Source organism: Anomaloglossus baeobatrachus, chromosome 7 (assembly GCF_048569485.1).
Source record: "Anomaloglossus baeobatrachus isolate aAnoBae1 chromosome 7, aAnoBae1.hap1, whole genome shotgun sequence".
Taxonomy (NCBI): Eukaryota; Metazoa; Chordata; class Amphibia; order Anura; family Aromobatidae; genus Anomaloglossus; species Anomaloglossus baeobatrachus.
The window spans coordinates 205,775,662-205,801,243 of NC_134359.1; the positions used below are offsets into that span (position 1 = coordinate 205,775,662).

The following is a 25,582-nucleotide window of genomic DNA, read 5'->3' on the forward strand; positions in this document are numbered from 1 at the left end:
TAGAAAAGCACTACTGGTAGAGTCGCCATCACCTCATGTCTTTCAGTGTCCTTGAATGTCTAGAGATAGACGACTTATGCAAATTCTTTCTTTACTGGACTAATTTTTAGGGCTTCAATAGTGACAAAAAATACAATCTTTATTGAATTACTGATATTAAAACCCTAAACTTTGGTTAATCTCTGATAAAGTTTGAGCTTGTCCAACTCTTGACATAATCCACTGTTGTAGATATGATAAGAGCCACTTTGCCAGAAGCTCATACACAATCTTTAGTGAAATTGCACAGACTTGTCAAAATCCTCATTAGATCACATCATCTGGCTACAGACTCTTCCTGTAGACGAGCTGCCGAGTGGTTATGGCGTATGACTACTAATCCATTGTGCTCTGCATGCATGGTTTTTGAATCCCATACTTGTTGAAGTTACCTTCATCTCCAATGTTGAAACTCTAAATTATCTTTTTCAGCCCAAGCAGTGAATATTTCCAGCATTTCCTGTTCAAGAAGGCTGCTATCAAACTTTTCTAACATTTCAGTCTGGCAAAAGTAAACCCACTGTTTTCATTTGGCATGCTTGATGCCATCCTACATTGGCTGACATCTTCTTCCTTTTGAGTACTTAGACAACACAGATTTAGAATCTCTCCATTGCACTATCTAAGGAAGGGATATGAGAAAGACAATTTTGACTTTATAGTATTTTTACAAGGAAAGTACACTGTTAAACATAGAAACTTCAGTACTGAGGCTATGAAAAGAAGGCACTGCTGAGATTCGAACTCAGGATCTCCTGTTTACGAGACAGGCGCTTTAACCAACTAAGCCACAGCACCACTTTGTGTAAGAGTAGAAAAGCACTACTGGTAGAGTCGCCATCACCTCATGTCTTTCAGTGTCCTTGAATGTCTAGAGATAGACGACTTATGCAAATTCTTTCTTTACTGGACTAATTTTTAGGGCTTCAATAGTGACAAAAAATACAATCTTTATTGAATTACTGATATTAAAACCCTAAACTTTGGTTAATCTCTGATAAAGTTTGAGCTTGTCCAACTCTTGACATAATCCACTGTTGTAGATATGATAAGAGCCACTTTGCCAGAAGCTCATACACAATCTTTAGTGAAATTGCACAGACTTGTCAAAATCCTCATTAGATCACATCATCTGGCTACAGACTCTTCCTGTAGACGAGCTGCCGAGTGGTTATGGCGTATGACTACTAATCCATTGTGCTCTGCATGCATGGTTTTTGAATCCCATACTTGTTGAAGTTACCTTCATCTCCAATGTTGAAACTCTAAATTATCTTTTTCAGCCCAAGCAGTGAGTATTTCCAGCATTTCCTGTTCAAGAAGGCTGCTATCGAAACTTTTCTAACATTTCAGTCTGGCAAAAGTAAACCCACTGTTTTCATTTGGCATGCTTGATGCCATCCTACATTGGCTGACATCTTCTTCCTTTTGAGTACTTTGACAACACAGATTTAGAATCTCTCCATTGCACTATCTAAGGAAGGGATATGAGAAAGACAAGTTTGACTTTATAGTATTTTTACAAGGAAAGTACATTGTTAAACATAGAAACTTCTGTAAGAGGCTATGAAAAGAAGGCACTGCTGAGATTCGAACTCAGGATCTCCTGTTTACGAGACAGGCGCTTTAACCAACTAAGCCACAGCACCACTTTGTGTAAGAGTAGAAAAGCACTACTGGTAGAGTCGCCATCACCTCATGTCTTTCAGTGTCCTTGAATGTCTAGAGATAGACGACTTATGCAAATTCTTTCTTTACTGGACTAATTTTTAGGGCTTCAATAGTGACAAAAAATACAATCTTTATTGAATTACTGATATTAAAACCCTAAACTTTGGTTAATCTCTGATAAAGTTTGAGCTTGTCCAACTCTTGACATAATCCACTGTTGTAGATATGATAAGAGCCACTTTGCCAGAAGCTCATACACAATCTTTAGTGAAATTGCACAGACTTGTCAAAATCCTCATTAGATCACATCATCTGGCTACAGACTCTTCCTGTAGACGAGCTGCCGAGTGGTTATGGCGTATGACTACTAATCCATTGTGCTCTGCATGCATGGTTTTTGAATCCCATACTTGTTGAAGTTACCTTCATCTCCAATGTTGAAACTCTAAATTATCTTTTTCAGCCCAAGCAGTGAGTATTTCCAGCATTTCCTGTTCAAGAAGGCTGCTATCAAACTTTTCTAACATTTCAGTCTGGCAAAAGTAAACCCACTGTTTTCATTTGGCATGCTTGATGCCATCCTACATTGGCTGACATCTTCTTCCTTTTGAGTACTTAGACAACACAGATTTAGAATCTCTCCATTGCACTATCTAAGGAAGGGATATGAGAAAGACAATTTTGACTTTATAGTATTTTTACAAGGAAAGTACACTGTTAAACATAGAAACTTCAGTACTGAGGCTATGAAAAGAAGGCACTGCTGAGATTCGAACTCAGGATCTCCTGTTTACGAGACAGGCGCTTTAACCAACTAAGCCACAGCACCACTTTGTGTAAGAGTAGAAAAGCACTACTGGTAGAGTCGCCATCACCTCATGTCTTTCAGTGTCCTTGAATGTCTAGAGATAGACGACTTATGCAAATTCTTTCTTTACTGGACTAATTTTTAGGGCTTCAATAGTGACAAAAAATACAATCTTTATTGAATTACTGATATTAAAACCCTAAACTTTGGTTAATCTCTGATAAAGTTTGAGCTTGTCCAACTCTTGACATAATCCACTGTTGTAGATATGATAAGAGCCACTTTGCCAGAAGCTCATACACAATCTTTAGTGAAATTGCACAGACTTGTCAAAATCCTCATTAGATCACATCATCTGGCTACAGACTCTTCCTGTAGACGAGCTGCCGAGTGGTTATGGCGTATGACTACTAATCCATTGTGCTCTGCATGCATGGTTTTTGAATCCCATACTTGTTGAAGTTACCTTCATCTCCAATGTTGAAACTCTAAATTATCTTTTTCAGCCCAAGCAGTGAGTATTTCCAGCATTTCCTGTTCAAGAAGGCTGCTATCGAAACTTTTCTAACATTTCAGTCTGGCAAAAGTAAACCCACTGTTTTCATTTGGCATGCTTGATGCCATCCTACATTGGCTGACATCTTCTTCCTTTTGAGTACTTTGACAACACAGATTTAGAATCTCTCCATTGCACTATCTAAGGAAGGGATATGAGAAAGACAATTTTGACTTTATAGTATTTTTACAAGGAAAGTACACTGTTAAACATAGAAACTTCAGTACTGAGGCTATGAAAAGAAGGCACTGCTGAGATTCGAACTCAGGATCTCCTGTTTACGAGACAGGCGCTTTAACCAACTAAGCCACAGCACCACTTTGTGTAATAGTAGAAAAGCACTACTGGTAGAGTCGCCATCACCTCATGTCTTTCAGTGTCCTTGAATGTCTAGAGATAGACGACTTATGCAAATTCTTTCTTTACTGGACTAATTTTTAGGGCTTCAATAGTGACAAAAAATACAATCTTTATTGAATTACTGATATTAAAACCCTAAACTTTGGTTAATCTCTGATAAAGTTTGAGCTTGTCCAACTCTTGACATAATCCACTGTTGTAGATATGATAAGAGCCACTTTGCCAGAAGCTCATACACAATCTTTAGTGAAATTGCACAGACTTGTCAAAATCCTCATTAGATCACATCATCTGGCTACAGACTCTTCCTGTAGACGAGCTGCCGAGTGGTTATGGCGTATGACTACTAATCCATTGTGCTCTGCATGCATGGTTTTTGAATCCCATACTTGTTGAAGTTACCTTCATCTCCAATGTTGAAACTCTAAATTATCTTTTTCAGCCCAAGCAGTGAATATTTCCAGCATTTCCTGTTCAAGAAGGCTGCTATCAAACTTTTCTAACATTTCAGTCTGGCAAAAGTAAACCCACTGTTTTCATTTGGCATGCTTGATGCCATCCTACATTGGCTGACATCTTCTTCCTTTTGAGTACTTAGACAACACAGATTTAGAATCTCTCCATTGCACTATCTAAGGAAGGGATATGAGAAAGACAAGTTTGACTTTATAGTATTTTTACAAGCAAAGTACACTGTTAAACATAGAAACTTCAGTACTGAGGCTATGAAAAGAAGGCACTGCTGAGATTCGAACTCAGGATCTCCTGTTTACGAGACAGGCGCTTTAACCAACTAAGCCACAGCACCACTTTGTGTAAGAGTAGAAAAGCACTACTGGTAGAGTCGCCATCACCTCATGTCTTTCAGTGTCCTTGAATGTCTAGAGATAGACGACTTATGCAAATTCTTTCTTTACTGGACTAATTTTTAGGGCTTCAATAGTGACAAAAAATACAATCTTTATTGAATTACTGATATTAAAACCCTAAACTTTGGTTAATCTCTGATAAAGTTTGAGCTTGTCCAACTCTTGACATAATCCACTGTTGTAGATATGATAAGAGCCACTTTGCCAGAAGCTCATACACAATCTTTAGTGAAATTGCACAGACTTGTCAAAATCCTCATTAGATCACATCATCTGGCTACAGACTCTTCCTGTAGACGAGCTGCCGAGTGGTTATGGCGTATGACTACTAATCCATTGTGCTCTGCATGCATGGTTTTTGAATCCCATACTTGTTGAAGTTACCTTCATCTCCAATGTTGAAACTCTAAATTATCTTTTTCAGCCCAAGCAGTGAGTATTTCCAGCATTTCCTGTTCAAGAAGGCTGCTATCGAAACTTTTCTAACATTTCAGTCTGGCAAAAGTAAACCCACTGTTTTCATTTGGCATGCTTGATGCCATCCTACATTGGCTGACATCTTCTTCCTTTTGAGTACTTTGACAACACAGATTTAGAATCTCTCCATTGCACTATCTAAGGAAGGGATATGAGAAAGACAATTTTGACTTTATAGTATTTTTACAAGGAAAGTACACTGTTAAACATAGAAACTTCAGTACTGAGGCTATGAAAAGAAGGCACTGCTGAGATTCGAACTCAGGATCTCCTGTTTACGAGACAGGCGCTTTAACCAACTAAGCCACAGCACCACTTTGTGTAAGAGTAGAAAAGCACTACTGGTAGAGTCGCCATCACCTCATGTCTTTCAGTGTCCTTGAATGTCTAGAGATAGACGACTTATGCAAATTCTTTCTTTACTGGACTAATTTTTAGGGCTTCAATAGTGACAAAAAATACAATCTTTATTGAATTACTGATATTAAAACCCTAAACTTTGGTTAATCTCTGATAAAGTTTGAGCTTGTCCAACTCTTGACATAATCCACTGTTGTAGATATGATAAGAGCCACTTTGCCAGAAGCTCATACACAATCTTTAGTGAAATTGCACAGACTTGTCAAAATCCTCATTAGATCACATCATCTGGCTACAGACTCTTCCTGTAGACGAGCTGCCGAGTGGTTATGGCGTATGACTACTAATCCATTGTGCTCTGCATGCATGGTTTTTGAATCCCATACTTGTTGAAGTTACCTTCATCTCCAATGTTGAAACTCTAAATTATCTTTTTCAGCCCAAGCAGTGAGTATTTCCAGCATTTCCTGTTCAAGAAGGCTGCCATCGAAACTTTTCTAACATTTCAGTCTGGCAAAAGTAAACCCACTGTTTTCATTTGGCATGCTTAATGCCATCCTACATTGGCTGACATCTTCTTCCTTTTGAGTACTTAGACAACACAGATTTAGAATCTCTCCATTGCACTATCTAAGGAAGGGATATGAGAAAGACAATTTTGACTTTATAGTATTTTTACAAGGAAAGTACACTGTTAAACATAGAAACTTCAGTACTGAGGCTATGAAAAGAAGGCACTGCTGAGATTCGAACTCAGGATCTCCTGTTTACGAGACAGGCGCTTTAACCAACTAAGCCACAGCACCACTTTGTGTAAGAGTAGAAAAGCACTACTGGTAGAGTCGCCATCACCTCATGTCTTTCAGTGTCCTTGAATGTCTAGAGATAGACGACTTATGCAAATTCTTTCTTTACTGGACTAATTTTTAGGGCTTCAATAGTGACAAAAAATACAATCTTTATTGAATTACTGATATTAAAACCCTAAACTTTGGTTAATCTCTGATAAAGTTTGAGCTTGTCCAACTCTTGACATAATCCACTGTTGTAGATATGATAAGAGCCACTTTGCCAGAAGCTCATACACAATCTTTAGTGAAATTGCACAGACTTGTCAAAATCCTCATTAGATCACATCATCTGGCTACAGACTCTTCCTGTAGACGAGCTGCCGAGTGGTTATGGCGTATGACTACTAATCCATTGTGCTCTGCATGCATGGTTTTTGAATCCCATACTTGTTGAAGTTACCTTCATCTCCAATGTTGAAACTCTAAATTATCTTTTTCAGCCCAAGCAGTGAGTATTTCCAGCATTTCCTGTTCAAGAAGGCTGCTATCGAAACTTTTCTAACATTTCAGTCTGGCAAAAGTAAACCCACTGTTTTCATTTGGCATGCTTAATGCCATCCTACATTGGCTGACATCTTCTTCCTTTTGAGTACTTTGACAACACAGATTTAGAATCTCTCCATTGCACTATCTAAGGAAGGGATATGAGAAAGACAATTTTGACTTTATAGTATTTTTACAAGGAAAGTACACTGTTAAACATAGAAACTTCAGTACTGAGGCTATGAAAAGAAGGCACTGCTGAGATTCGAACTCAGGATCTCCTGTTTACGAGACAGGCGCTTTAACCAACTAAGCCACAGCACCACTTTGTGTAAGAGTAGAAAAGCACTACTGGTAGAGTCGCCATCACCTCATGTCTTTCAGTGTCCTTGAATGTCTAGAGATAGACGACTTATGCAAATTCTTTCTTTACTGGACTAATTTTTAGGGCTTCAATAGTGACAAAAAATACAATCTTTATTGAATTACTGATATTAAAACCCTAAACTTTGGTTAATCTCTGATAAAGTTTGAGCTTGTCCAACTCTTGACATAATCCACTGTTGTAGATATGATAAGAGCCACTTTGCCAGAAGCTCATACACAATCTTTAGTGAAATTGCACAGACTTGTCAAAATCCTCATTAGATCACATCATCTGGCTACAGACTCTTCCTGTAGACGAGCTGCCGAGTGGTTATGGCGTATGACTACTAATCCATTGTGCTCTGCATGCATGGTTTTTGAATCCCATACTTGTTGAAGTTACCTTCATCTCCAATGTTGAAACTCTAAATTATCTTTTTCAGCCCAAGCAGTGAGTATTTCCAGCATTTCCTGTTCAAGAAGGCTGCTATCGAAACTTTTCTAACATTTCAGTCTGGCAAAAGTAAACCCACTGTTTTCATTTGGCATGCTTGATGCCATCCTACATTGGCTGACATCTTCTTCCTTTTGAGTACTTTGACAACACAGATTTAGAATCTCTCCATTGCACTATCTAAGGAAGGGATATGAGAAAGACAATTTTGACTTTAGAGTATTTTTACAAGGAAAGTACACTGTTAAACATAGAAACTTCAGTACTGAGGCTATGAAAAGAAGGCACTGCTGAGATTCGAACTCAGGATCTCCTGTTTACGAGACAGGCGCTTTAACCAACTAAGCCACAGCACCACTTTGTGTAATAGTAGAAAAGCACTACTGGTAGAGTCGCCATCACCTCATGTCTTTCAGTGTCCTTGAATGTCTAGAGATAGACGACTTATGCAAATTCTTTCTTTACTGGACTAATTTTTAGGGCTTCAATAGTGACAAAAAATACAATCTTTATTGAATTACTGATATTAAAACCCTAAACTTTGGTTAATCTCTGATAAAGTTTGAGCTTGTCCAACTCTTGACATAATCCACTGTTGTAGATATGATAAGAGCCACTTTGCCAGAAGCTCATACACAATCTTTAGTGAAATTGCACAGACTTGTCAAAATCCTCATTAGATCACATCATCTGGCTACAGACTCTTCCTGTAGACGAGCTGCCGAGTGGTTATGGCGTATGACTACTAATCCATTGTGCTCTGCATGCATGGTTTTTGAATCCCATACTTGTTGAAGTTACCTTCATCTCCAATGTTGAAACTCTAAATTATCTTTTTCAGCCCAAGCAGTGAGTATTTCCAGCATTTCCTGTTCAAGAAGGCTGCTATCGAAACTTTTCTAACATTTCAGTCTGGCAAAAGTAAACCCACTGTTTTCATTTGGCATGCTTGATGCCATCCTACATTGGCTGACATCTTCTTCCTTTTGAGTACTTTGACAACACAGATTTAGAATCTCTCCATTGCACTATCTAAGGAAGGGATATGAGAAAGACAAGTTTGACTTTATAGTATTTTTACAAGGAAAGTACACTGTTAAACATAGAAACTTCAGTACTGAGGCTATGAAAAGAAGGCACTGCTGAGATTCGAACTCAGGATCTCCTGTTTACGAGACAGGCGCTTTAACCAACTAAGCCACAGCACCACTTTGTGTAAGAGTAGAAAAGCACTACTGGTAGAGTCGCCATCACCTCATGTCTTTCAGTGTCCTTGAATGTCTAGAGATAGACGACTTATGCAAATTCTTTCTTTACTGGACTAATTTTTAGGGCTTCAATAGTGACAAAAAATACAATCTTTATTGAATTACTGATATTAAAACCCTAAACTTTGGTTAATCTCTGATAAAGTTTGAGCTTGTCCAACTCTTGACATAATCCACTGTTGTAGATATGATAAGAGCCACTTTGCCAGAAGCTCATACACAATCTTTAGTGAAATTGCACAGACTTGTCAAAATCCTCATTAGATCACATCATCTGGCTACAGACTCTTCCTGTAGACGAGCTGCCGAGTGGTTATGGCGTATGACTACTAATCCATTGTGCTCTGCATGCATGGTTTTTGAATCCCATACTTGTTGAAGTTACCTTCATCTCCAATGTTGAAACTCTAAATTATCTTTTTCAGCCCAAGCAGTGAGTATTTCCAGCATTTCCTGTTCAAGAAGGCTGCTATCGAAACTTTTCTAACATTTCAGTCTGGCAAAAGTAAACCCACTGTTTTCATTTGGCATGCTTGATGCCATCCTACATTGGCTGACATCTTCTTCCTTTTGAGTACTTTGACAACACAGATTTAGAATCTCTCCATTGCACTATCTAAGGAAGGGATATGAGAAAGACAAGTTTGACTTTATAGTATTTTTACAAGGAAAGTACACTGTTAAACATAGAAACTTCAGTACTGAGGCTATGAAAAGAAGGCACTGCTGAGATTCGAACTCAGGATCTCCTGTTTACGAGACAGGCGCTTTAACCAACTAAGCCACAGCACCACTTTGTGTAAGAGTAGAAAAGCACTACTGGTAGAGTCGCCATCACCTCATGTCTTTCAGTGTCCTTGAATGTCTAGAGATAGACGACTTATGCAAATTCTTTCTTTACTGGACTAATTTTTAGGGCTTCAATAGTGACAAAAAATACAATCTTTATTGAATTACTGATATTAAAACCCTAAACTTTGGTTAATCTCTGATAAAGTTTGAGCTTGTCCAACTCTTGACATAATCCACTGTTGTAGATATGATAAGAGCCACTTTGCCAGAAGCTCATACACAATCTTTAGTGAAATTGCACAGACTTGTCAAAATCCTCATTAGATCACATCATCTGGCTACAAACTCTTCCTGTAGACGAGCTGCCGAGTGGTTATGGCGTATGACTACTAATCCATTGTGCTCTGCATGCATGGTTTTTGAATCCCATACTTGTTGAAGTAATCTTCATCTCCAATGTTGAAACTCTAAATTATCTTTTTCAGCCCAAGCAGTGAGTATTTCCAGCATTTCCTGTTCAAGAAGGCTGCTATCGAAACTTTTCTAACATTTCAGTCTGGCAAAAGTAAACCCACTGTTTTCATTTGGCATGCTTGATGCCATCCTACATTGGCTGACATCTTCTTCCTTTTGAGTACTTTGACAACACAGATTTAGAATCTCTCCATTGCACTATCTAAGGAAGGGATATGAGAAAGACAAGTTTGACTTTATAGTATTTTTACAAGGAAAGTACACTGTTAAACATAGAAACTTCAGTACTGAGGCTATGAAAAGAAGGCACTGCTGAGATTCGAACTCAGGATCTCCTGTTTACGAGACAGGCGCTTTAACCAACTAAGCCACAGCACCACTTTGTGTAAGAGTAGAAAAGCACTACTGGTAGAGTCGCCATCACCTCATGTCTTTCAGTGTCCTTGAATGTCTAGAGATAGACGACTTATGCAAATTCTTTCTTTACTGGACTAATTTTTAGGGCTTCAATAGTGACAAAAAATACAATCTTTATTGAATTACTGATATTAAAACCCTAAACTTTGGTTAATCTCTGATAAAGTTTGAGCTTGTCCAACTCTTGACATAATCCACTGTTGTAGATATGATAAGAGCCACTTTGCCAGAAGCTCATACACAATCTTTAGTGAAATTGCACAGACTTGTCAAAATCCTCATTAGATCACATCATCTGGCTACAGACTCTTCCTGTAGACGAGCTGCCGAGTGGTTATGGCGTATGACTACTAATCCATTGTGCTCTGCATGCATGGTTTTTGAATCCCATACTTGTTGAAGTTACCTTCATCTCCAATGTTGAAACTCTAAATTATCTTTTTCAGCCCAAGCAGTGAGTATTTCCAGCATTTCCTGTTCAAGAAGGCTGCTATCGAAACTTTTCTAACATTTCAGTCTGGCAAAAGTAAACCCACTGTTTTCATTTGGCATGCTTGATGCCATCCTACATTGGCTGACATCTTCTTCCTTTTGAGTACTTTGACAACACAGATTTAGAATCTCTCCATTGCACTATCTAAGGAAGGGATATGAGAAAGACAAGTTTGACTTTATAGTATTTTTACAAGGAAAGTACACTGTTAAACATAGAAACTTCAGTACTGAGGCTATGAAAAGAAGGCACTGCTGAGATTCGAACTCAGGATCTCCTGTTTACGAGACAGGCGCTTTAACCAACTAAGCCACAGCACCACTTTGTGTAAGAGTAGAAAAGCACTACTGGTAGAGTCGCCATCACCTCATGTCTTTCAGTGTCCTTGAATGTCTAGAGATAGACGACTTATGCAAATTCTTTCTTTACTGGACTAATTTTTAGGGCTTCAATAGTGACAAAAAATACAATCTTTATTGAATTACTGATATTAAAACCCTAAACTTTGGTTAATCTCTGATAAAGTTTGAGCTTGTCCAACTCTTGACATAATCCACTGTTGTAGATATGATAAGAGCCACTTTGCCAGAAGCTCATACACAATCTTTAGTGAAATTGCACAGACTTGTCAAAATCCTCATTAGATCACATCATCTGGCTACAAACTCTTCCTGTAGACGAGCTGCCGAGTGGTTATGGCGTATGACTACTAATCCATTGTGCTCTGCATGCATGGTTTTTGAATCCCATACTTGTTGAAGTAATCTTCATCTCCAATGTTGAAACTCTAAATTATCTTTTTCAGCCCAAGCAGTGAGTATTTCCAGCATTTCCTGTTCAAGAAGGCTGCTATCGAAACTTTTCTAACATTTCAGTCTGGCAAAAGTAAACCCACTGTTTTCATTTGGCATGCTTGATGCCATCCTACATTGGCTGACATCTTCTTCCTTTTGAGTACTTTGCCAACACAGATTTAGAATCTCTCCATTGCACTATCTAAGGAAGGGATATGAGAAAGACAAGTTTGACTTTATAGTATTTTTACAAGCAAAGTACACTGTTAAACATAGAAACTTCAGTACTGAGGCTATGAAAAGAAGGCACTGCTGAGATTCGAACTCAGGATCTCCTGTTTACGAGACAGGCGCTTTAACCAACTAAGCCACAGCACCACTTTGTGTAAGAGTAGAAAAGCACTACTGGTAGAGTCGCCATCACCTCATGTCTTTCAGTGTCCTTGAATGTCTAGAGATAGACGACTTATGCAAATTCTTTCTTTACTGGACTAATTTTTAGGGCTTCAATAGTGACAAAAAATACAATCTTTATTGAATTACTGATATTAAAACCCTAAACTTTGGTTAATCTCTGATAAAGTTTGAGCTTGTCCAACTCTTGACATAATCCACTGTTGTAGATATGATAAGAGCCACTTTGCCAGAAGCTCATACACAATCTTTAGTGAAATTGCACAGACTTGTCAAAATCCTCATTAGATCACATCATCTGGCTACAGACTCTTCCTGTAGACGAGCTGCCGAGTGGTTATGGCGTATGACTACTAATCCATTGTGCTCTGCATGCATGGTTTTTGAATCCCATACTTGTTGAAGTTACCTTCATCTCCAATGTTGAAACTCTAAATTATCTTTTTCAGCCCAAGCAGTGAGTATGTCCAGCATTTCCTGTTCAAGAAGGCTGCTATCGAAACTTTTCTAACATTTCAGTCTGGCAAAAGTAAACCCACTGTTTTCATTTGGCATGCTTGATGCCATCCTACATTGGCTGACATCTTCTTCCTTTTGAGTACTTTGACAACACAGATTTAGAATCTCTCCATTGCACTATCTAAGGAAGGGATATGAGAAAGACAAGTTTGACTTTATAGTATTTTTACAAGGAAAGTACACTGTTAAACATAGAAACTTCAGTACTGAGGCTATGAAAAGAAGGCACTGCTGAGATTCGAACTCAGGATCTCCTGTTTACGAGACAGGCGCTTTAACCAACTAAGCCACAGCACCACTTTGTGTAAGAGTAGAAAAGCACTACTGGTAGAGTCGCCCTCACCTCATGTCTTTGAGTGTCCTTGAATGTCTAGAGATAAACGACTTATGCAAATTCTTTCTTTACTGGACTAATTTTTAGGGCTTCAATAGTGACAAAAAAATATAATCTTTATTGAATTACTGATATTAAAACCCTAAACTTTGGTTAATCTCTGATAAAGTTTGAGCTTGTCCAACTCTTGACAATCCACTGTTGTAGATATGATAAGAGCCACTTTGCCAGAAGCTCATACACAATCTTTAGTGAAATTGCACAGACTTGTCAAAATCCTCATTAGATCACATCATCTGGCTACAGACTCTTCCTGTAGACGAGCTGCCGAGTGGTTATGGCGTATGACTACTAATCCATTGTGCTCTGCATGCATGGTTTTTGAATCCCATACTTGTTGAAGTTACCTTCATCTCCAATGTTGAAACTCTAAATTATCTTTTTCAGCCCAAGCAGTGAATATTTCCAGCATTTCCTGTTCAAGAAGGCTGCTATCAAACTTTTCTAACATTTCAGTCTGGCAAAAGTAAACCCACTGTTTTCATTTGGCATGCTTGATGCCATCCTACATTGGCTGACATCTTCTTCCTTTTGAGTACTTAGACAACACAGATTTAGAATCTCTCCATTGCACTATCTAAGGAAGGGATATGAGAAAGACAAGTTTGACTTTATAGTATTTTTACAAGGAAAGTACTTTGTTAAACATAGAAACTTCAGTACTGAGGCTATGAAAAGAAGGCACTGCTGAAATTCAAACTCAGGATCTCCTGTTTACAAGACAGGCGTTTTAACCAACTAAGCCACAGCACCACTTTGAGTAGGATTAGAAAAGCACTACTGGTAGAGTCGCCCTCACCTCATGTCTTTCAGTGTCCTTAAATGTCTAGAGATAGACGACTAATGCAAATTCTTTCTTTACTGGACTAATTTTCAGGGCTTCAATAGTGACAAAAAATACAATCTTTATTGAATTATTGATATTAAAACCCTAAACTTTAGTTAATCTTTGATAAAGTTTGAGCTAATCTAACTCTTGACATAATCCACTGTCGTAGGTGTGATAAGAGGCACTTTGCCAGAAGCTCATACACAATCTTTAGTGAAATTGCACAGACTTGTCAAAATCCTCATTAGATCACATCATCTGGCTACAGACTCTTCCTGTAGACGAGCTGCCGAGTGGTTATGGCGTATGACTACTAATCCATTGTGCTCTGCATGCATGGTTTTTGAATCCCATACTTGTTGAAGTTACCTTCATCTCCAATGTTGAAACTCTAAATTATCTTTTTCAGCCCAAGCAGTGAATATTTCCAGCATTTCCTGTTCAAGAAGGCTGCTATCAAACTTTTCTAACATTTCAGTCTGGCAAAAGTAAACCCACTGTTTTCATTTGGCATGCTTGATGCCATCCTACATTGGCTGACATCTTCTTCCTTTTGAGTACTTTGACAACACAGATTTAGAATCTCTCCATTGCACTATCTAAGGAAGGGATATGAGAAAGACAAGTTTGACTTTATAGTATTTTTACAAGGAAAGTACACTGTTAAACATAGAAACTTCAGTACTGAGGCTATGAAAAGAAGGCACTGCTGAGATTCGAATTCAGGATCTCCTGTTTACAAGACAGGCGCTTTAACCAACTAAGCCACAGCACCACTTTGTGTAAGAGTAGAAAAGCACTACTGGTAGAGTCGCCATCACCTCATGTCTTTCAGTGTCCTTGAATGTCTAGAGATAGACGACTTATGCAAATTCTTTCTTTACTGGACTAATTTTTAGGGCTTCAATAGTGACAAAAAATACAATCTTTATTGAATTACTGATATTAAAACCCTAAACTTTGGTTAATCTCTGATAAAGTTTGAGCTTGTCCAACTCTTGACATAATCCACTGTTGTAGATATGATAAGAGCCACTTTGCCAGAAGCTCATACACAATCTTTAGTGAAATTGCACAGACTTGTCAAAATCCTCATTAGATCACATCATCTGGCTACAGACTCTTCCTGTAGACGAGCTGCCGAGTGGTTATGGCGTATGACTACTAATCCATTGTGCTCTGCATGCATGGTTTTTGAATCCCATACTTGTTGAAGTTACCTTCATCTCCAATGTTGAAACTCTAAATTATCTTTTTCAGCCCAAGCAGTGAGTATTTCCAGCATTTCCTGTTCAAGAAGGCTGCTATCGAAACTTTTCTAACATTTCAGTCTGGCAAAAGTAAACCCACTGTTTTCATTTGGCATGCTTGATGCCATCCTACATTGGCTGACATCTTCTTCCTTTTGAGTACTTTGACAACACAGATTTAGAATCTCTCCATTGCACTATCTAAGGAAGGGATATGAGAAAGACAAGTTTGACTTTATAGTATTTTTACAAGGAAAGTACACTGTTAAACATAGAAACTTCAGTACTGAGGCTATGAAAAGAAGGCACTGCTGAGATTCGAACTCAGGATCTCCTGTTTACGAGACAGGCGCTTTAACCAACTAAGCCACAGCACCACTTTGTGTAAGAGTAGAAAAGCACTACTGGTAGAGTCGCCATCACCTCATGTCTTTCAGTGTCCTTGAATGTCTAGAGATAGACGACTTATGCAAATTCTTTCTTTACTGGACTAATTTTTAGGGCTTCAATAGTGACAAAAAATACAATCTTTATTGAATTACTGATATTAAAACCCTAAACTTTGGTTAATCTCTGATAAAGTTTGAGCTTGTCCAACTCTTGACATAATCCACTGTTGTAGATATGATAAGAGCCACTTTGCCAGAAGCTCATACACAATCTTTAGTGAAATTGCACAGACTTGTCAAAATCCTCATTAGATCACATCATCTGGCTACAGACTCTTCCTGTAGACGAGCTGCCGAGTGGTTATGGCGTATGACTACTAATCCATTGTGCTCTGCATGCATGGTTTTTGAATCCCATACTTGTTGAAGTTACCTTCATCTCCAATGTTGAAACTCTAAATTATCTTTTTCAGCCCAAGCAGTGAGTATGTCCAGCATTTCCTGTTCAAGAAGGCTGCTATCGAAACTTTTCTAACATTTCAGTCTGGCAAAAGTAAACCCACTGTTTTCATTTGGCATGCTTGATGCCATCCTACATTGGCTGACATCTTCTTCCTTTTGAGTACTTTGACAACACAGATTTAGAATCTCTCCATTGCACTATCTAAGGAAGGGATATGAGAAAGACAAGTTTGACTTTATAGTATTTTTACAAGGAAAGTACACTGTTAAACATAGAAACTTCAGTACTGAGGCTATGAAAAGAAGGCACTGCTGAGATTCGAATTCAGGATCTCCTGTTTACAAGACAGGCGCTTTAACCAACTAAGCCACAGCACCACTTTGTGTAAGAGTAGAAAAGCACTACTGGTAGAGTCGCCATCACCTCATGTCTTTCAGTGTCCTTGAATGTCTAGAGATAGACGACTTATGCAAATTCTTTCTTTACTGGACTAATTTTTAGGGCTTCAATAGTGACAAAAAATACAATCTTTATTGAATTACTGATATTAAAACCCTAAACTTTGGTTAATCTCTGATAAAGTTTGAGCTTGTCCAACTCTTGACATAATCCACTGTTGTAGATATGATAAGAGCCACTTTGCCAGAAGCTCATACACAATCTTTAGTGAAATTGCACAGACTTGTCAAAATCCTCATTAGATCACATCATCTGGCTACAGACTCTTCCTGTAGACGAGCTGCCGAGTGGTTATGGCGTATGACTACTAATCCATTGTGCTCTGCATGCATGGTTTTTGAATCCCATACTTGTTGAAGTTACCTTCATCTCCAATGTTGAAACTCTAAATTATCTTTTTCAGCCCAAGCAGTGAGTATTTCCAGCATTTCCTGTTCAAGAAGGCTGCTATCGAAACTTTTCTAACATTTCAGTCTGGCAAAAGTAAACCCACTGTTTTCATTTGGCATGCTTGATGCCATCCTACATTGGCTGACATCTTCTTCCTTTTGAGTACTTTGACAACACAGATTTAGAATCTCTCCATTGCACTATCTAAGGAAGGGATATGAGAAAGACAAGTTTGACTTTATAGTATTTTTACAAGGAAAGTACACTGTTAAACATAGAAACTTCAGTACTGAGGCTATGAAAAGAAGGCACTGCTGAGATTCGAACTCAGGATCTCCTGTTTACGAGACAGGCGCTTTAACCAACTAAGCCACAGCACCACTTTGTGTAAGAGTAGAAAAGCACTACTGGTAGAGTCGCCATCACCTCATGTCTTTCAGTGTCCTTGAATGTCTAGAGATAGACGACTTATGCAAATTCTTTCTTTACTGGACTAATTTTTAGGGCTTCAATAGTGACAAAAAATACAATCTTTATTGAATTACTGATATTAAAACCCTAAACTTTGGTTAATCTCTGATAAAGTTTGAGCTTGTCCAACTCTTGACATAATCCACTGTTGTAGATATGATAAGAGCCACTTTGCCAGAAGCTCATACACAATCTTTAGTGAAATTGCACAGACTTGTCAAAATCCTCATTAGATCACATCATCTGGCTACAGACTCTTCCTGTAGACGAGCTGCCGAGTGGTTATGGCGTATGACTACTAATCCATTGTGCTCTGCATGCATGGTTTTTGAATCCCATACTTGTTGAAGTTACCTTCATCTCCAATGTTGAAACTCTAAATTATCTTTTTCAGCCCAAGCAGTGAGTATGTCCAGCATTTCCTGTTCAAGAAGGCTGCTATCGAAACTTTTCTAACATTTCAGTCTGGCAAAAGTAAACCCACTGTTTTCATTTGGCATGCTTGATGCCATCCTACATTGGCTGACATCTTCTTCCTTTTGAGTACTTTGACAACACAGATTTAGAATCTCTCCATTGCACTATCTAAGGAAGGGATATGAGAAAGACAAGTTTGACTTTATAGTATTTTTACAAGGAAAGTACACTGTTAAACATAGAAACTTCAGTACTGAGGCTATGAAAAGAAGGCACTGCTGAGATTCGAACTCAGGATCTCCTGTTTACGAGACAGGCGCTTTAACCAACTAAGCCACAGCACCACTTTGTGTAAGAGTAGAAAAGCACTACTGGTAGAGTCGCCATCACCTCATGTCTTTCAGTGTCCTTGAATGTCTAGAGATAGACGACTTATGCAAATTCTTTCTTTACTGGACTAATTTTTAGGGCTTCAATAGTGACAAAAAATACAATCTTTATTGAATTACTGATATTAAAACCCTAAACTTTGGTTAATCTCTGATAAAGTTTGAGCTTGTCCAACTCTTGACATAATCCACTGTTGTAGATATGATAAGAGCCACTTTGCCAGAAGCTCATACACAATCTTTAGTGAAATTGCACAGACTTGTCAAAATCCTCATTAGATCACATCATCTGGCTACAGACTCTTCCTGTAGACGAGCTGCCGAGTGGTTATGGCGTATGACTACTAATCCATTGTGCTCTGCATGCATGGTTTTTGAATCCCATACTTGTTGAAGTTACCTTCATCTCCAATGTTGAAACTCTAAATTATCTTTTTCAGCCCAAGCAGTGAGTATGTCCAGCATTTCCTGTTCAAGAAGGCTGCTATCGAAACTTTTCTAACATTTCAGTCTGGCAAAAGTAAACCCACTGTTTTCATTTGGCATGCTTGATGCCATCCTACATTGGCTGACATCTTCTTCCTTTTGAGTACTTTGACAACACAGATTTAGAATCTCTCCATTGCACTATCTAAGGAAGGGATATGAGAAAGACAAGTTTGACTTTATAGTATTTTTACAAGGAAAGTACACTGTTAAACATAGAAACTTCAGTACTGAGGCTATGAAAAGAAGGCACTGCTGAAATTCAAACTCAGGATCTCCTGTTTACAAGACAGGCGTTTTAACCAACTAAGCCACAGCACCACTTTGAGTAGGATTAGAAAAGCACTACTGGTAGAGTCGCCCTCACCTCATGTCTTTCAGTGTCCTTAAATGTCTAGAGATAGACGACTAATGCAAATTCTTTCTTTACTGGACTAATTTTCAGGGCTTCAATAGTGACAAAAAATACAATCTTTATTGAATTATTGATATTAAAACCCTAAACTTTAGTTAATCTTTGATAAAGTTTGAGCTAATCTAACTCTTGACATAATCCACTGTCGTAGGTGTGATAAGAGGCACTTTGCCAGAAGCTCATACACAATCTTTAGTGAAATTGCACAGACTTGTCAAAATCCTCATTAGATCACATCATCTGGCTACAGACTCTTCCTGTAGACGAGCTGCCGAGTGGTTATGGCGTATGACTACTAATCCATTGTGCTCTGCATGCATGGTTTTTGAATCCCATACTTGTTGAAGTTACCTTCATCTCCAATGTTGAAACTCTAAATTATCTTTTTCATCCCAAGCAGTGAATATTTCCAGCATTTCCTGTTCAAGAAGGCTGCTATCAAACTTTTCTAACATTTCAGTCTGGCAAAAGTAAACCCACTGTTTTCATTTGGCATGCTTGATGCCATCCTACATTGGCTGACATCTTCTTCCTTTTGAGTACTTAGACAACACAGATTTAGAATCTCTCCATTGCACTATCTAAGGAAGGGATATGAGAAAGACAAGTTTGACTTTATAGTATTTTTACAAGGAAAGTACACTGTTAAACATAGAAACTTCAGTACTGAGGCTATGAAAAGAAGGCACTGCTGAGATTCGAATTCAGGATCTCCTGTTTACGAGACAGGCGCTTTAACCAACTAAGCCACAGCACCACTTTGTGTAAGAGTAGAAAAGCACTACTGGTAGAGTCGCCATCACCTCATGTCTTTCAGTGTCCTTGAATGTCTAGAGATAGACGACTTATGCAAATTCTTTCTTTACTGGACTAATTTTTAGGGCTTCAATAGTGACAAAAAATACAATCTTTATTGAATTACTGATATTAAAACCCTAAACTTTGGTTAATCTCTGATAAAGTTTGAGCTTGTCCAACTCTTGACATAATCCACTGTTGTAGATATGATAAGAGCCACTTTGCCAGAAGCTCATACACAATCTTTAGTGAAATTGCACAGACTTGTCAAAATCCTCATTAGATCACATCATCTGGCTACAGACTCTTCCTGTAGACGAGCTGCCGAGTGGTTATGGCGTATGACTACTAATCCATTGTGCTCTGCATGCATGGTTTTTGAATCCCATACTTGTTGAAGTTACCTTCATCTCCAATGTTGAAACTCTAAATTATCTTTTTCAGCCCAAGCAGTGAGTATTTCCAGCATTTCCTGTTCAAGAAGGCTGCTATCGAAACTTTTCTAACATTTCAGTCTGGCAAAAGTAAACCCACTGTTTTCATTTGGCATGCTTGATGCCATCCTACATTGGCTGACATCTTCTTCCTTTTGAGTACTTTGACAACACAGATTTAGAATCTCTCCATTGCACTATCTAAGGAAGGGATATGAGAAAGACAAGTTTGACTTTATAGTATTTTTACAAGGAAAGTACACTGTTAAACATAGAAACTTCAGTACTGAGGCTATGAAAAGAAGGCACTGCTGAGATTCGAACTCAGGATCTCCTGTTTACGAGACAGGCGCTTTAACCAACTAAGCCACAGCACCACTTTGTGTAAGAGTAGAAAAGCACTACTGGTAGAGTCGCCATCACCTCATGTCTTTCAGTGTCCTTGAATGTCTAGAGATAGACGACTTATGCAAATTCTTTCTTTACTGGACTAATTTTTAGGGCTTCAATAGTGACAAAAAATACAATCTTTATTGAATTACTGATATTAAAACCCTAAACTTTGGTTAATCTCTGATAAAGTTTGAGCTTGTCCAACTCTTGACATAATCCACTGTTGTAGATATGATAAGAGCCACTTTGCCAGAAGCTCATACACAATCTTTAGTGAAATTGCACAGACTTGTCAAAATCCTCATTAGATCACATCATCTGGCTACAGACTCTTCCTGTAGACGAGCTGCCGAGTGGTTATGGCGTATGACTACTAATCCATTGTGCTCTGCATGCATGGTTTTTGAATCCCATACTTGTTGAAGTTACCTTCATCTCCAATGTTGAAACTCTAAATTATCTTTTTCAGCCCAAGCAGTGAGTATGTCCAGCATTTCCTGTTCAAGAAGGCTGCTATCGAAACTTTTCTAACATTTCAGTCTGGCAAAAGTAAACCCACTGTTTTCATTTGGCATGCTTGATGCCATCCTACATTGGCTGACATCTTCTTCCTTTTGAGTACTTTGACAACACAGATTTAGAATCTCTCCATTGCACTATCTAAGGAAGGGATATGAGAAAGACAAGTTTGACTTTATAGTATTTTTACAAGGAAAGTACACTGTTAAACATAGAAACTTCAGTACTGAGGCTATGAAAAGAAGGCACTGCTGAGATTCGAACTCAGGATCTCCTGTTTACGAGACAGGCGCTTTAACCAACTAAGCCACAGCACCACTTTGTGTAAGAGTAGAAAAGCACTACTGGTAGAGTCGCCATCACCTCATGTCTTTCAGTGTCCTTGAATGTCTAGAGATAGACGACTTATGCAAATTCTTTCTTTACTGGACTAATTTTTAGGGCTTCAATAGTGACAAAAAATACAATCTTTATTGAATTACTGATATTAAAACCCTAAACTTTGGTTAATCTCTGATAAAGTTTGAGCTTGTCCAACTCTTGACATAATCCACTGTTGTAGATATGATAAGAGCCACTTTGCCAGAAGCTCATACACAATCTTTAGTGAAATTGCACAGACTTGTCAAAATCCTCATTAGATCACATCATCTGGCTACAGACTCTTCCTGTAGACGAGCTGCCGAGTGGTTATGGCGTATGACTACTAATCCATTGTGCTCTGCATGCATGGTTTTTGAATCCCATACTTGTTGAAGTAATCTTCATCTCCAATGTTGAAACTCTAAATTATCGTTTTCAGCCCAAGCAGTGAATATTTCCAGCATTTCCTGTTCAAGAAGGCTGCTATCAAACTTTTCTAACATTTCAGTCTGGCAAAAGTAAACCCACTGTTTTCATTTGGCATGCTTGATGCCATCCTACATTGGCTGACATCTTCTTCCTTTTGAGTACTTTGACAACACAGATTTAGAATCTCTCCATTGCACTATCTAAGGAAGGGATATGAGAAAGACAAGTTTGACTTTATAGTATTTTTACAAGGAAAATACACTGTTAAACATAGAAACTTCAGTACTGAGGCTATGAAAAGAAGGCACTGCTGAGATTCGAACTCAGGATCTCCTGTTTACGAGACAGGCGCTTTAACCAACTAAGCCACAGCACCACTTTGTGTAAGAGTAGAAAAGCACTACTGGTAGAGTCGCCCTCACCTCATGTCTTTGAGTGTCCTTGAATGTCTAGAGATAAACGACTTATGCAAATTCTTTCTTTACTGGACTAATTTTTAGGGCTTCAATAGTGACAAAAAAATATAATCTTTATTGAATTACTGATATTAAAACCCTAAACTTTGGTTAATCTCTGATAAAGTTTGAGCTTGTCCAACTCTTGACAATCCACTGTTGTAGATATGATAAGAGCCACTTTGCCAGAAGCTCATACACAATCTTTAGTGAAATTGCACAGACTTGTCAAAATCCTCATTAGATCACATCATCTGGCTACAGACTCTTCCTGTAGACGAGCTGCCGAGTGGTTATGGCGTATGACTACTAATCCATTGTGCTCTGCATGCATGGTTTTTGAATCCCATACTTGTTGAAGTTACCTTCATCTCCAATGTTGAAACTCTAAATTATCTTTTTCAGCCCAAGCAGTGAATATTTCCAGCATTTCCTGTTCAAGAAGGCTGCTATCAAACTTTTCTAACATTTCAGTCTGGCAAAAGTAAACCCACTGTTTTCATTTGGCATGCTTGATGCCATCCTACATTGGCTGACATCTTCTTCCTTTTGAGTACTTAGACAACACAGATTTAGAATCTCTCCATTGCACTATCTAAGGAAGGGATATGAGAAAGACAAGTTTGACTTTATAGTATTTTTACAAGGAAAGTACTTTGTTAAACATAGAAACTTCAGTACTGAGGCTATGAAAAGAAGGCACTGCTGAAATTCAAACTCAGGATCTCCTGTTTACAAGACAGGCGTTTTAACCAACTAAGCCACAGCACCACTTTGAGTAGGATTAGAAAAGCACTACTGGTAGAGTCGCCCTCACCTCATGTCTTTCAGTGTCCTTAAATGTCTAGAGATAGACGACTAATGCAAATTCTTTTTTAACTGGACTAATTTTCAGGGCTTCAATAGTGACAAAAAATACAATCTTTATTGAATTATTGATATTAAAACCCTAAACTTTAGTTAATCTTTGATAAAGTTTGAGCTAATCTAACTCTTGACATAATCCACTGTCGTAGGTGTGATAAGAGGCACTTTGCCAGAAGCTCATACACAATCTTTAGTGAAATTGCACAGACTTGTCAAAATCCTCATTAGATCACATCATCTGGCTACAGACTCTTCCTGTAGACGAGCTGCCGAGTGGTTATGGCGTATGACTACTAATCCATTGTGCTCTGCATGCATGGTTTTTGAATCCCATACTTGTTGAAGTTACCTTCATCTCCAATGTTGAAACTCTAAATTATCTTTTTCAGCCCAAGCAGTGAATATTTCCAGCATTTCCTGTTCAAGAAGGCTGCTATCAAACTTTTCTAACATTTCAGTCTGGCAAAAGTAAACCCACTGTTTTCATTTGGCATGCTTGATGCCATCCTACATTGGCTGACATCTTCTTCCTTTTGAGTACTTAGACAACACAGATTTAGAATCTCTCCATTGCACTATCTAAGGAAGGGATATGAGAAAGACAAGTTTGACTTTATAGTATTTTTACAAGGAAAGTACACTGTTAAACATAGAAACTTCAGTACTGAGGCTATGAAAAGAAGGCACTGCTGAGATTCGAATTCAGGATCTCCTGTTTACGAGACAGGCGCTTTAACCAACTAAGCCACAGCACCACATTGTGTAAGAGTAGAAAAGCACTACTGGTAGAGTCGCCATCACCTCATGTCTTTCAGTGTCCTTGAATGTCTAGAGATAGACGACTTATGCAAATTCTTTCTTTACTGGACTAATTTTTAGGGCTTCAATAGTGACAAAAAATACAATCTTTATTGAATTACTGATATTAAAACCCTAAACTTTGGTTAATCTCTGATAAAGTTTGAGCTTGTCCAACTCTTGACATAATCCACTGTTGTAGATATGATAAGAGCCACTTTGCCAGAAGCTCATACACAATCTTTAGTGAAATTGCACAGACTTGTCAAAATCCTTATTAGATCACATCATCTGGCTACAGACTCTTCCTGTAGACGAGCTGCCGAGTGGTTATGGCGTATGACTACTAATCCATTGTGCTCTGCATGCATGGTTTTTGAATCCCATACTTGTTGAAGTAATCTTCATCTCCAATGTTGAAACTCTAAATTATCTTTTTCAGCCCAAGCAGTGAATATTTCCAGCATTTCCTGTTCAAGAAGGCTGCTATCAAACTTTTCTAACATTTCAGTCTGGCAAAAGTAAACCCACTGTTTTCATTTGGCATGCTTGATGCCATCCTACATTGGCTGACATCTTCTTCCTTTTGAGTACTTTGACAACACAGATTTAGAATCTCTCCATTGCACTATCTAAGGAAGGGATATGAGAAAAACAAGTTTGACTTTATAGTATTTTTACAAGGAAAGTACTTTGTTAAACATAGAAACTTCAGTACTGAGGCTATGAAAAGAAGGCACTGCTGAGATTCGAACTCAGGATCTCCTGTTTACAAGACAGGCGCTTTAACCAACTAAGCCACAGCACCACTTTGAGTAAGATTAGAAAAGCACTACTGGTAGAGTCGCCCTCATCTCATGTCTTTCAGTGTCCTTGAATGTCTAGAGATAGACGACTAATGCAAATTCTTTCTTTACTGGACTAATTTTCAGGGCTTCAATAGTGACAAAAAATACAATCTTTATTGAATTACAGATATTAAAACCCTAAACTTTGGTTAATCTCTGATAAAGTTTGAGCTTGTCCAACTCTTGACATAATCCACTGTTGTAGATATGATAAGAGCCACTTTGCCAGAAGCTCATACACAATCTTTAGTGAAATTGCACAGACTTGTCAAAATCCTCATTAGATCACATCATCTGGCTACAGACTCTTCCTGTTGACGAGCTGCCGAGTGGTTATGGTGTATGACTACTAATCCATTGTGCTCTGCATGCATGGTTTTTGAATCCCATACTTGTTGAAGTAATCTTCATCTCCAATGTTGAAACTCTAAATTATCTTTTTCAGCCCAAGCAGTGAATATTTCCAGCATTTCCTGTTCAAGAAGGCTGCTATCAAACTTTTCTAACATTTCAGTCTGGCAAAAGTAAACCCACTGTTTTCATTTGGCATGCTTGATGCCATCCTACATTAGCTGACATCTTCTTCCTTTTGAGTACTTAGACAACACAGATTTAGAATCTCTCCATTGCACTATCTAAGGAAGGGATATGAGAAAAACAAGTTTGACTTTATAGTATTTTTACAAGGAAAGTACTTTGTTAAACATAGAAACTTCAGTACTGAGGCTATGAAAAGAAGGCACTGCTGAGATTCGAACTCAGGATCTCCTGTTTACAAGACAGGCGCTTTAACCAACTAAGCCACAGCACCACTTTGAGTAAGATTAGAAAAGCACTACTGGTAGAGTCGCCCTCATCTCA

The 25,582-nt window shown here is 38.3% G+C and overlaps 25 non-coding genes across 25 annotated transcripts; all 25 read right to left on the reverse strand.

The window, feature by feature from the left end:
• Nucleotides 1-763: 763 nt before the first annotated feature.
• On the reverse strand, nucleotides 764-837 carry TRNAT-CGU (transfer RNA threonine (anticodon CGU)). Its single transcript has one exon. It is a non-coding gene; the product is annotated as a tRNA-Thr (tRNA).
• A 777-nt stretch (nucleotides 838-1,614) lies between these two features.
• TRNAT-CGU (transfer RNA threonine (anticodon CGU)) lies at nucleotides 1,615-1,688 on the reverse strand. The gene has a single exon. It is a non-coding gene; the product is annotated as a tRNA-Thr (tRNA).
• A 777-nt stretch (nucleotides 1,689-2,465) lies between these two features.
• TRNAT-CGU (transfer RNA threonine (anticodon CGU)) lies at nucleotides 2,466-2,539 on the reverse strand. Its single transcript has one exon. It is a non-coding gene; the product is annotated as a tRNA-Thr (tRNA).
• A 778-nt stretch (nucleotides 2,540-3,317) lies between these two features.
• TRNAT-CGU (transfer RNA threonine (anticodon CGU)) lies at nucleotides 3,318-3,391 on the reverse strand. The gene has a single exon. It is a non-coding gene; the product is annotated as a tRNA-Thr (tRNA).
• Nucleotides 3,392-4,168: 777 nt separating this feature from the next.
• Nucleotides 4,169-4,242, reverse strand: TRNAT-CGU (transfer RNA threonine (anticodon CGU)). The gene has a single exon. It is a non-coding gene; the product is annotated as a tRNA-Thr (tRNA).
• A 778-nt stretch (nucleotides 4,243-5,020) lies between these two features.
• Nucleotides 5,021-5,094, reverse strand: TRNAT-CGU (transfer RNA threonine (anticodon CGU)). The gene has a single exon. It is a non-coding gene; the product is annotated as a tRNA-Thr (tRNA).
• Nucleotides 5,095-5,872: 778 nt separating this feature from the next.
• Nucleotides 5,873-5,946, reverse strand: TRNAT-CGU (transfer RNA threonine (anticodon CGU)). Its single transcript has one exon. It is a non-coding gene; the product is annotated as a tRNA-Thr (tRNA).
• A 778-nt stretch (nucleotides 5,947-6,724) lies between these two features.
• Nucleotides 6,725-6,798, reverse strand: TRNAT-CGU (transfer RNA threonine (anticodon CGU)). Its single transcript has one exon. It is a non-coding gene; the product is annotated as a tRNA-Thr (tRNA).
• Nucleotides 6,799-7,576: 778 nt separating this feature from the next.
• TRNAT-CGU (transfer RNA threonine (anticodon CGU)) lies at nucleotides 7,577-7,650 on the reverse strand. The gene has a single exon. It is a non-coding gene; the product is annotated as a tRNA-Thr (tRNA).
• Nucleotides 7,651-8,428: 778 nt separating this feature from the next.
• On the reverse strand, nucleotides 8,429-8,502 carry TRNAT-CGU (transfer RNA threonine (anticodon CGU)). The gene has a single exon. It is a non-coding gene; the product is annotated as a tRNA-Thr (tRNA).
• Nucleotides 8,503-9,280: 778 nt separating this feature from the next.
• TRNAT-CGU (transfer RNA threonine (anticodon CGU)) lies at nucleotides 9,281-9,354 on the reverse strand. Its single transcript has one exon. It is a non-coding gene; the product is annotated as a tRNA-Thr (tRNA).
• A 778-nt stretch (nucleotides 9,355-10,132) lies between these two features.
• On the reverse strand, nucleotides 10,133-10,206 carry TRNAT-CGU (transfer RNA threonine (anticodon CGU)). The gene has a single exon. It is a non-coding gene; the product is annotated as a tRNA-Thr (tRNA).
• Nucleotides 10,207-10,984: 778 nt separating this feature from the next.
• Nucleotides 10,985-11,058, reverse strand: TRNAT-CGU (transfer RNA threonine (anticodon CGU)). The gene has a single exon. It is a non-coding gene; the product is annotated as a tRNA-Thr (tRNA).
• Nucleotides 11,059-11,836: 778 nt separating this feature from the next.
• On the reverse strand, nucleotides 11,837-11,910 carry TRNAT-CGU (transfer RNA threonine (anticodon CGU)). The gene has a single exon. It is a non-coding gene; the product is annotated as a tRNA-Thr (tRNA).
• A 778-nt stretch (nucleotides 11,911-12,688) lies between these two features.
• TRNAT-CGU (transfer RNA threonine (anticodon CGU)) lies at nucleotides 12,689-12,762 on the reverse strand. The gene has a single exon. It is a non-coding gene; the product is annotated as a tRNA-Thr (tRNA).
• A 2,479-nt stretch (nucleotides 12,763-15,241) lies between these two features.
• Nucleotides 15,242-15,315, reverse strand: TRNAT-CGU (transfer RNA threonine (anticodon CGU)). Its single transcript has one exon. It is a non-coding gene; the product is annotated as a tRNA-Thr (tRNA).
• Nucleotides 15,316-16,945: 1,630 nt separating this feature from the next.
• TRNAT-CGU (transfer RNA threonine (anticodon CGU)) lies at nucleotides 16,946-17,019 on the reverse strand. Its single transcript has one exon. It is a non-coding gene; the product is annotated as a tRNA-Thr (tRNA).
• Nucleotides 17,020-17,797: 778 nt separating this feature from the next.
• Nucleotides 17,798-17,871, reverse strand: TRNAT-CGU (transfer RNA threonine (anticodon CGU)). Its single transcript has one exon. It is a non-coding gene; the product is annotated as a tRNA-Thr (tRNA).
• Nucleotides 17,872-19,500: 1,629 nt separating this feature from the next.
• TRNAT-CGU (transfer RNA threonine (anticodon CGU)) lies at nucleotides 19,501-19,574 on the reverse strand. The gene has a single exon. It is a non-coding gene; the product is annotated as a tRNA-Thr (tRNA).
• Nucleotides 19,575-20,352: 778 nt separating this feature from the next.
• TRNAT-CGU (transfer RNA threonine (anticodon CGU)) lies at nucleotides 20,353-20,426 on the reverse strand. Its single transcript has one exon. It is a non-coding gene; the product is annotated as a tRNA-Thr (tRNA).
• Nucleotides 20,427-21,204: 778 nt separating this feature from the next.
• On the reverse strand, nucleotides 21,205-21,278 carry TRNAT-CGU (transfer RNA threonine (anticodon CGU)). Its single transcript has one exon. It is a non-coding gene; the product is annotated as a tRNA-Thr (tRNA).
• Nucleotides 21,279-22,055: 777 nt separating this feature from the next.
• Nucleotides 22,056-22,129, reverse strand: TRNAT-CGU (transfer RNA threonine (anticodon CGU)). The gene has a single exon. It is a non-coding gene; the product is annotated as a tRNA-Thr (tRNA).
• A 1,627-nt stretch (nucleotides 22,130-23,756) lies between these two features.
• Nucleotides 23,757-23,830, reverse strand: TRNAT-CGU (transfer RNA threonine (anticodon CGU)). Its single transcript has one exon. It is a non-coding gene; the product is annotated as a tRNA-Thr (tRNA).
• A 777-nt stretch (nucleotides 23,831-24,607) lies between these two features.
• On the reverse strand, nucleotides 24,608-24,681 carry TRNAT-UGU (transfer RNA threonine (anticodon UGU)). The gene has a single exon. It is a non-coding gene; the product is annotated as a tRNA-Thr (tRNA).
• A 777-nt stretch (nucleotides 24,682-25,458) lies between these two features.
• TRNAT-UGU (transfer RNA threonine (anticodon UGU)) lies at nucleotides 25,459-25,532 on the reverse strand. Its single transcript has one exon. It is a non-coding gene; the product is annotated as a tRNA-Thr (tRNA).
• Between the last annotated feature and the right edge of the window lie 50 nt (nucleotides 25,533-25,582).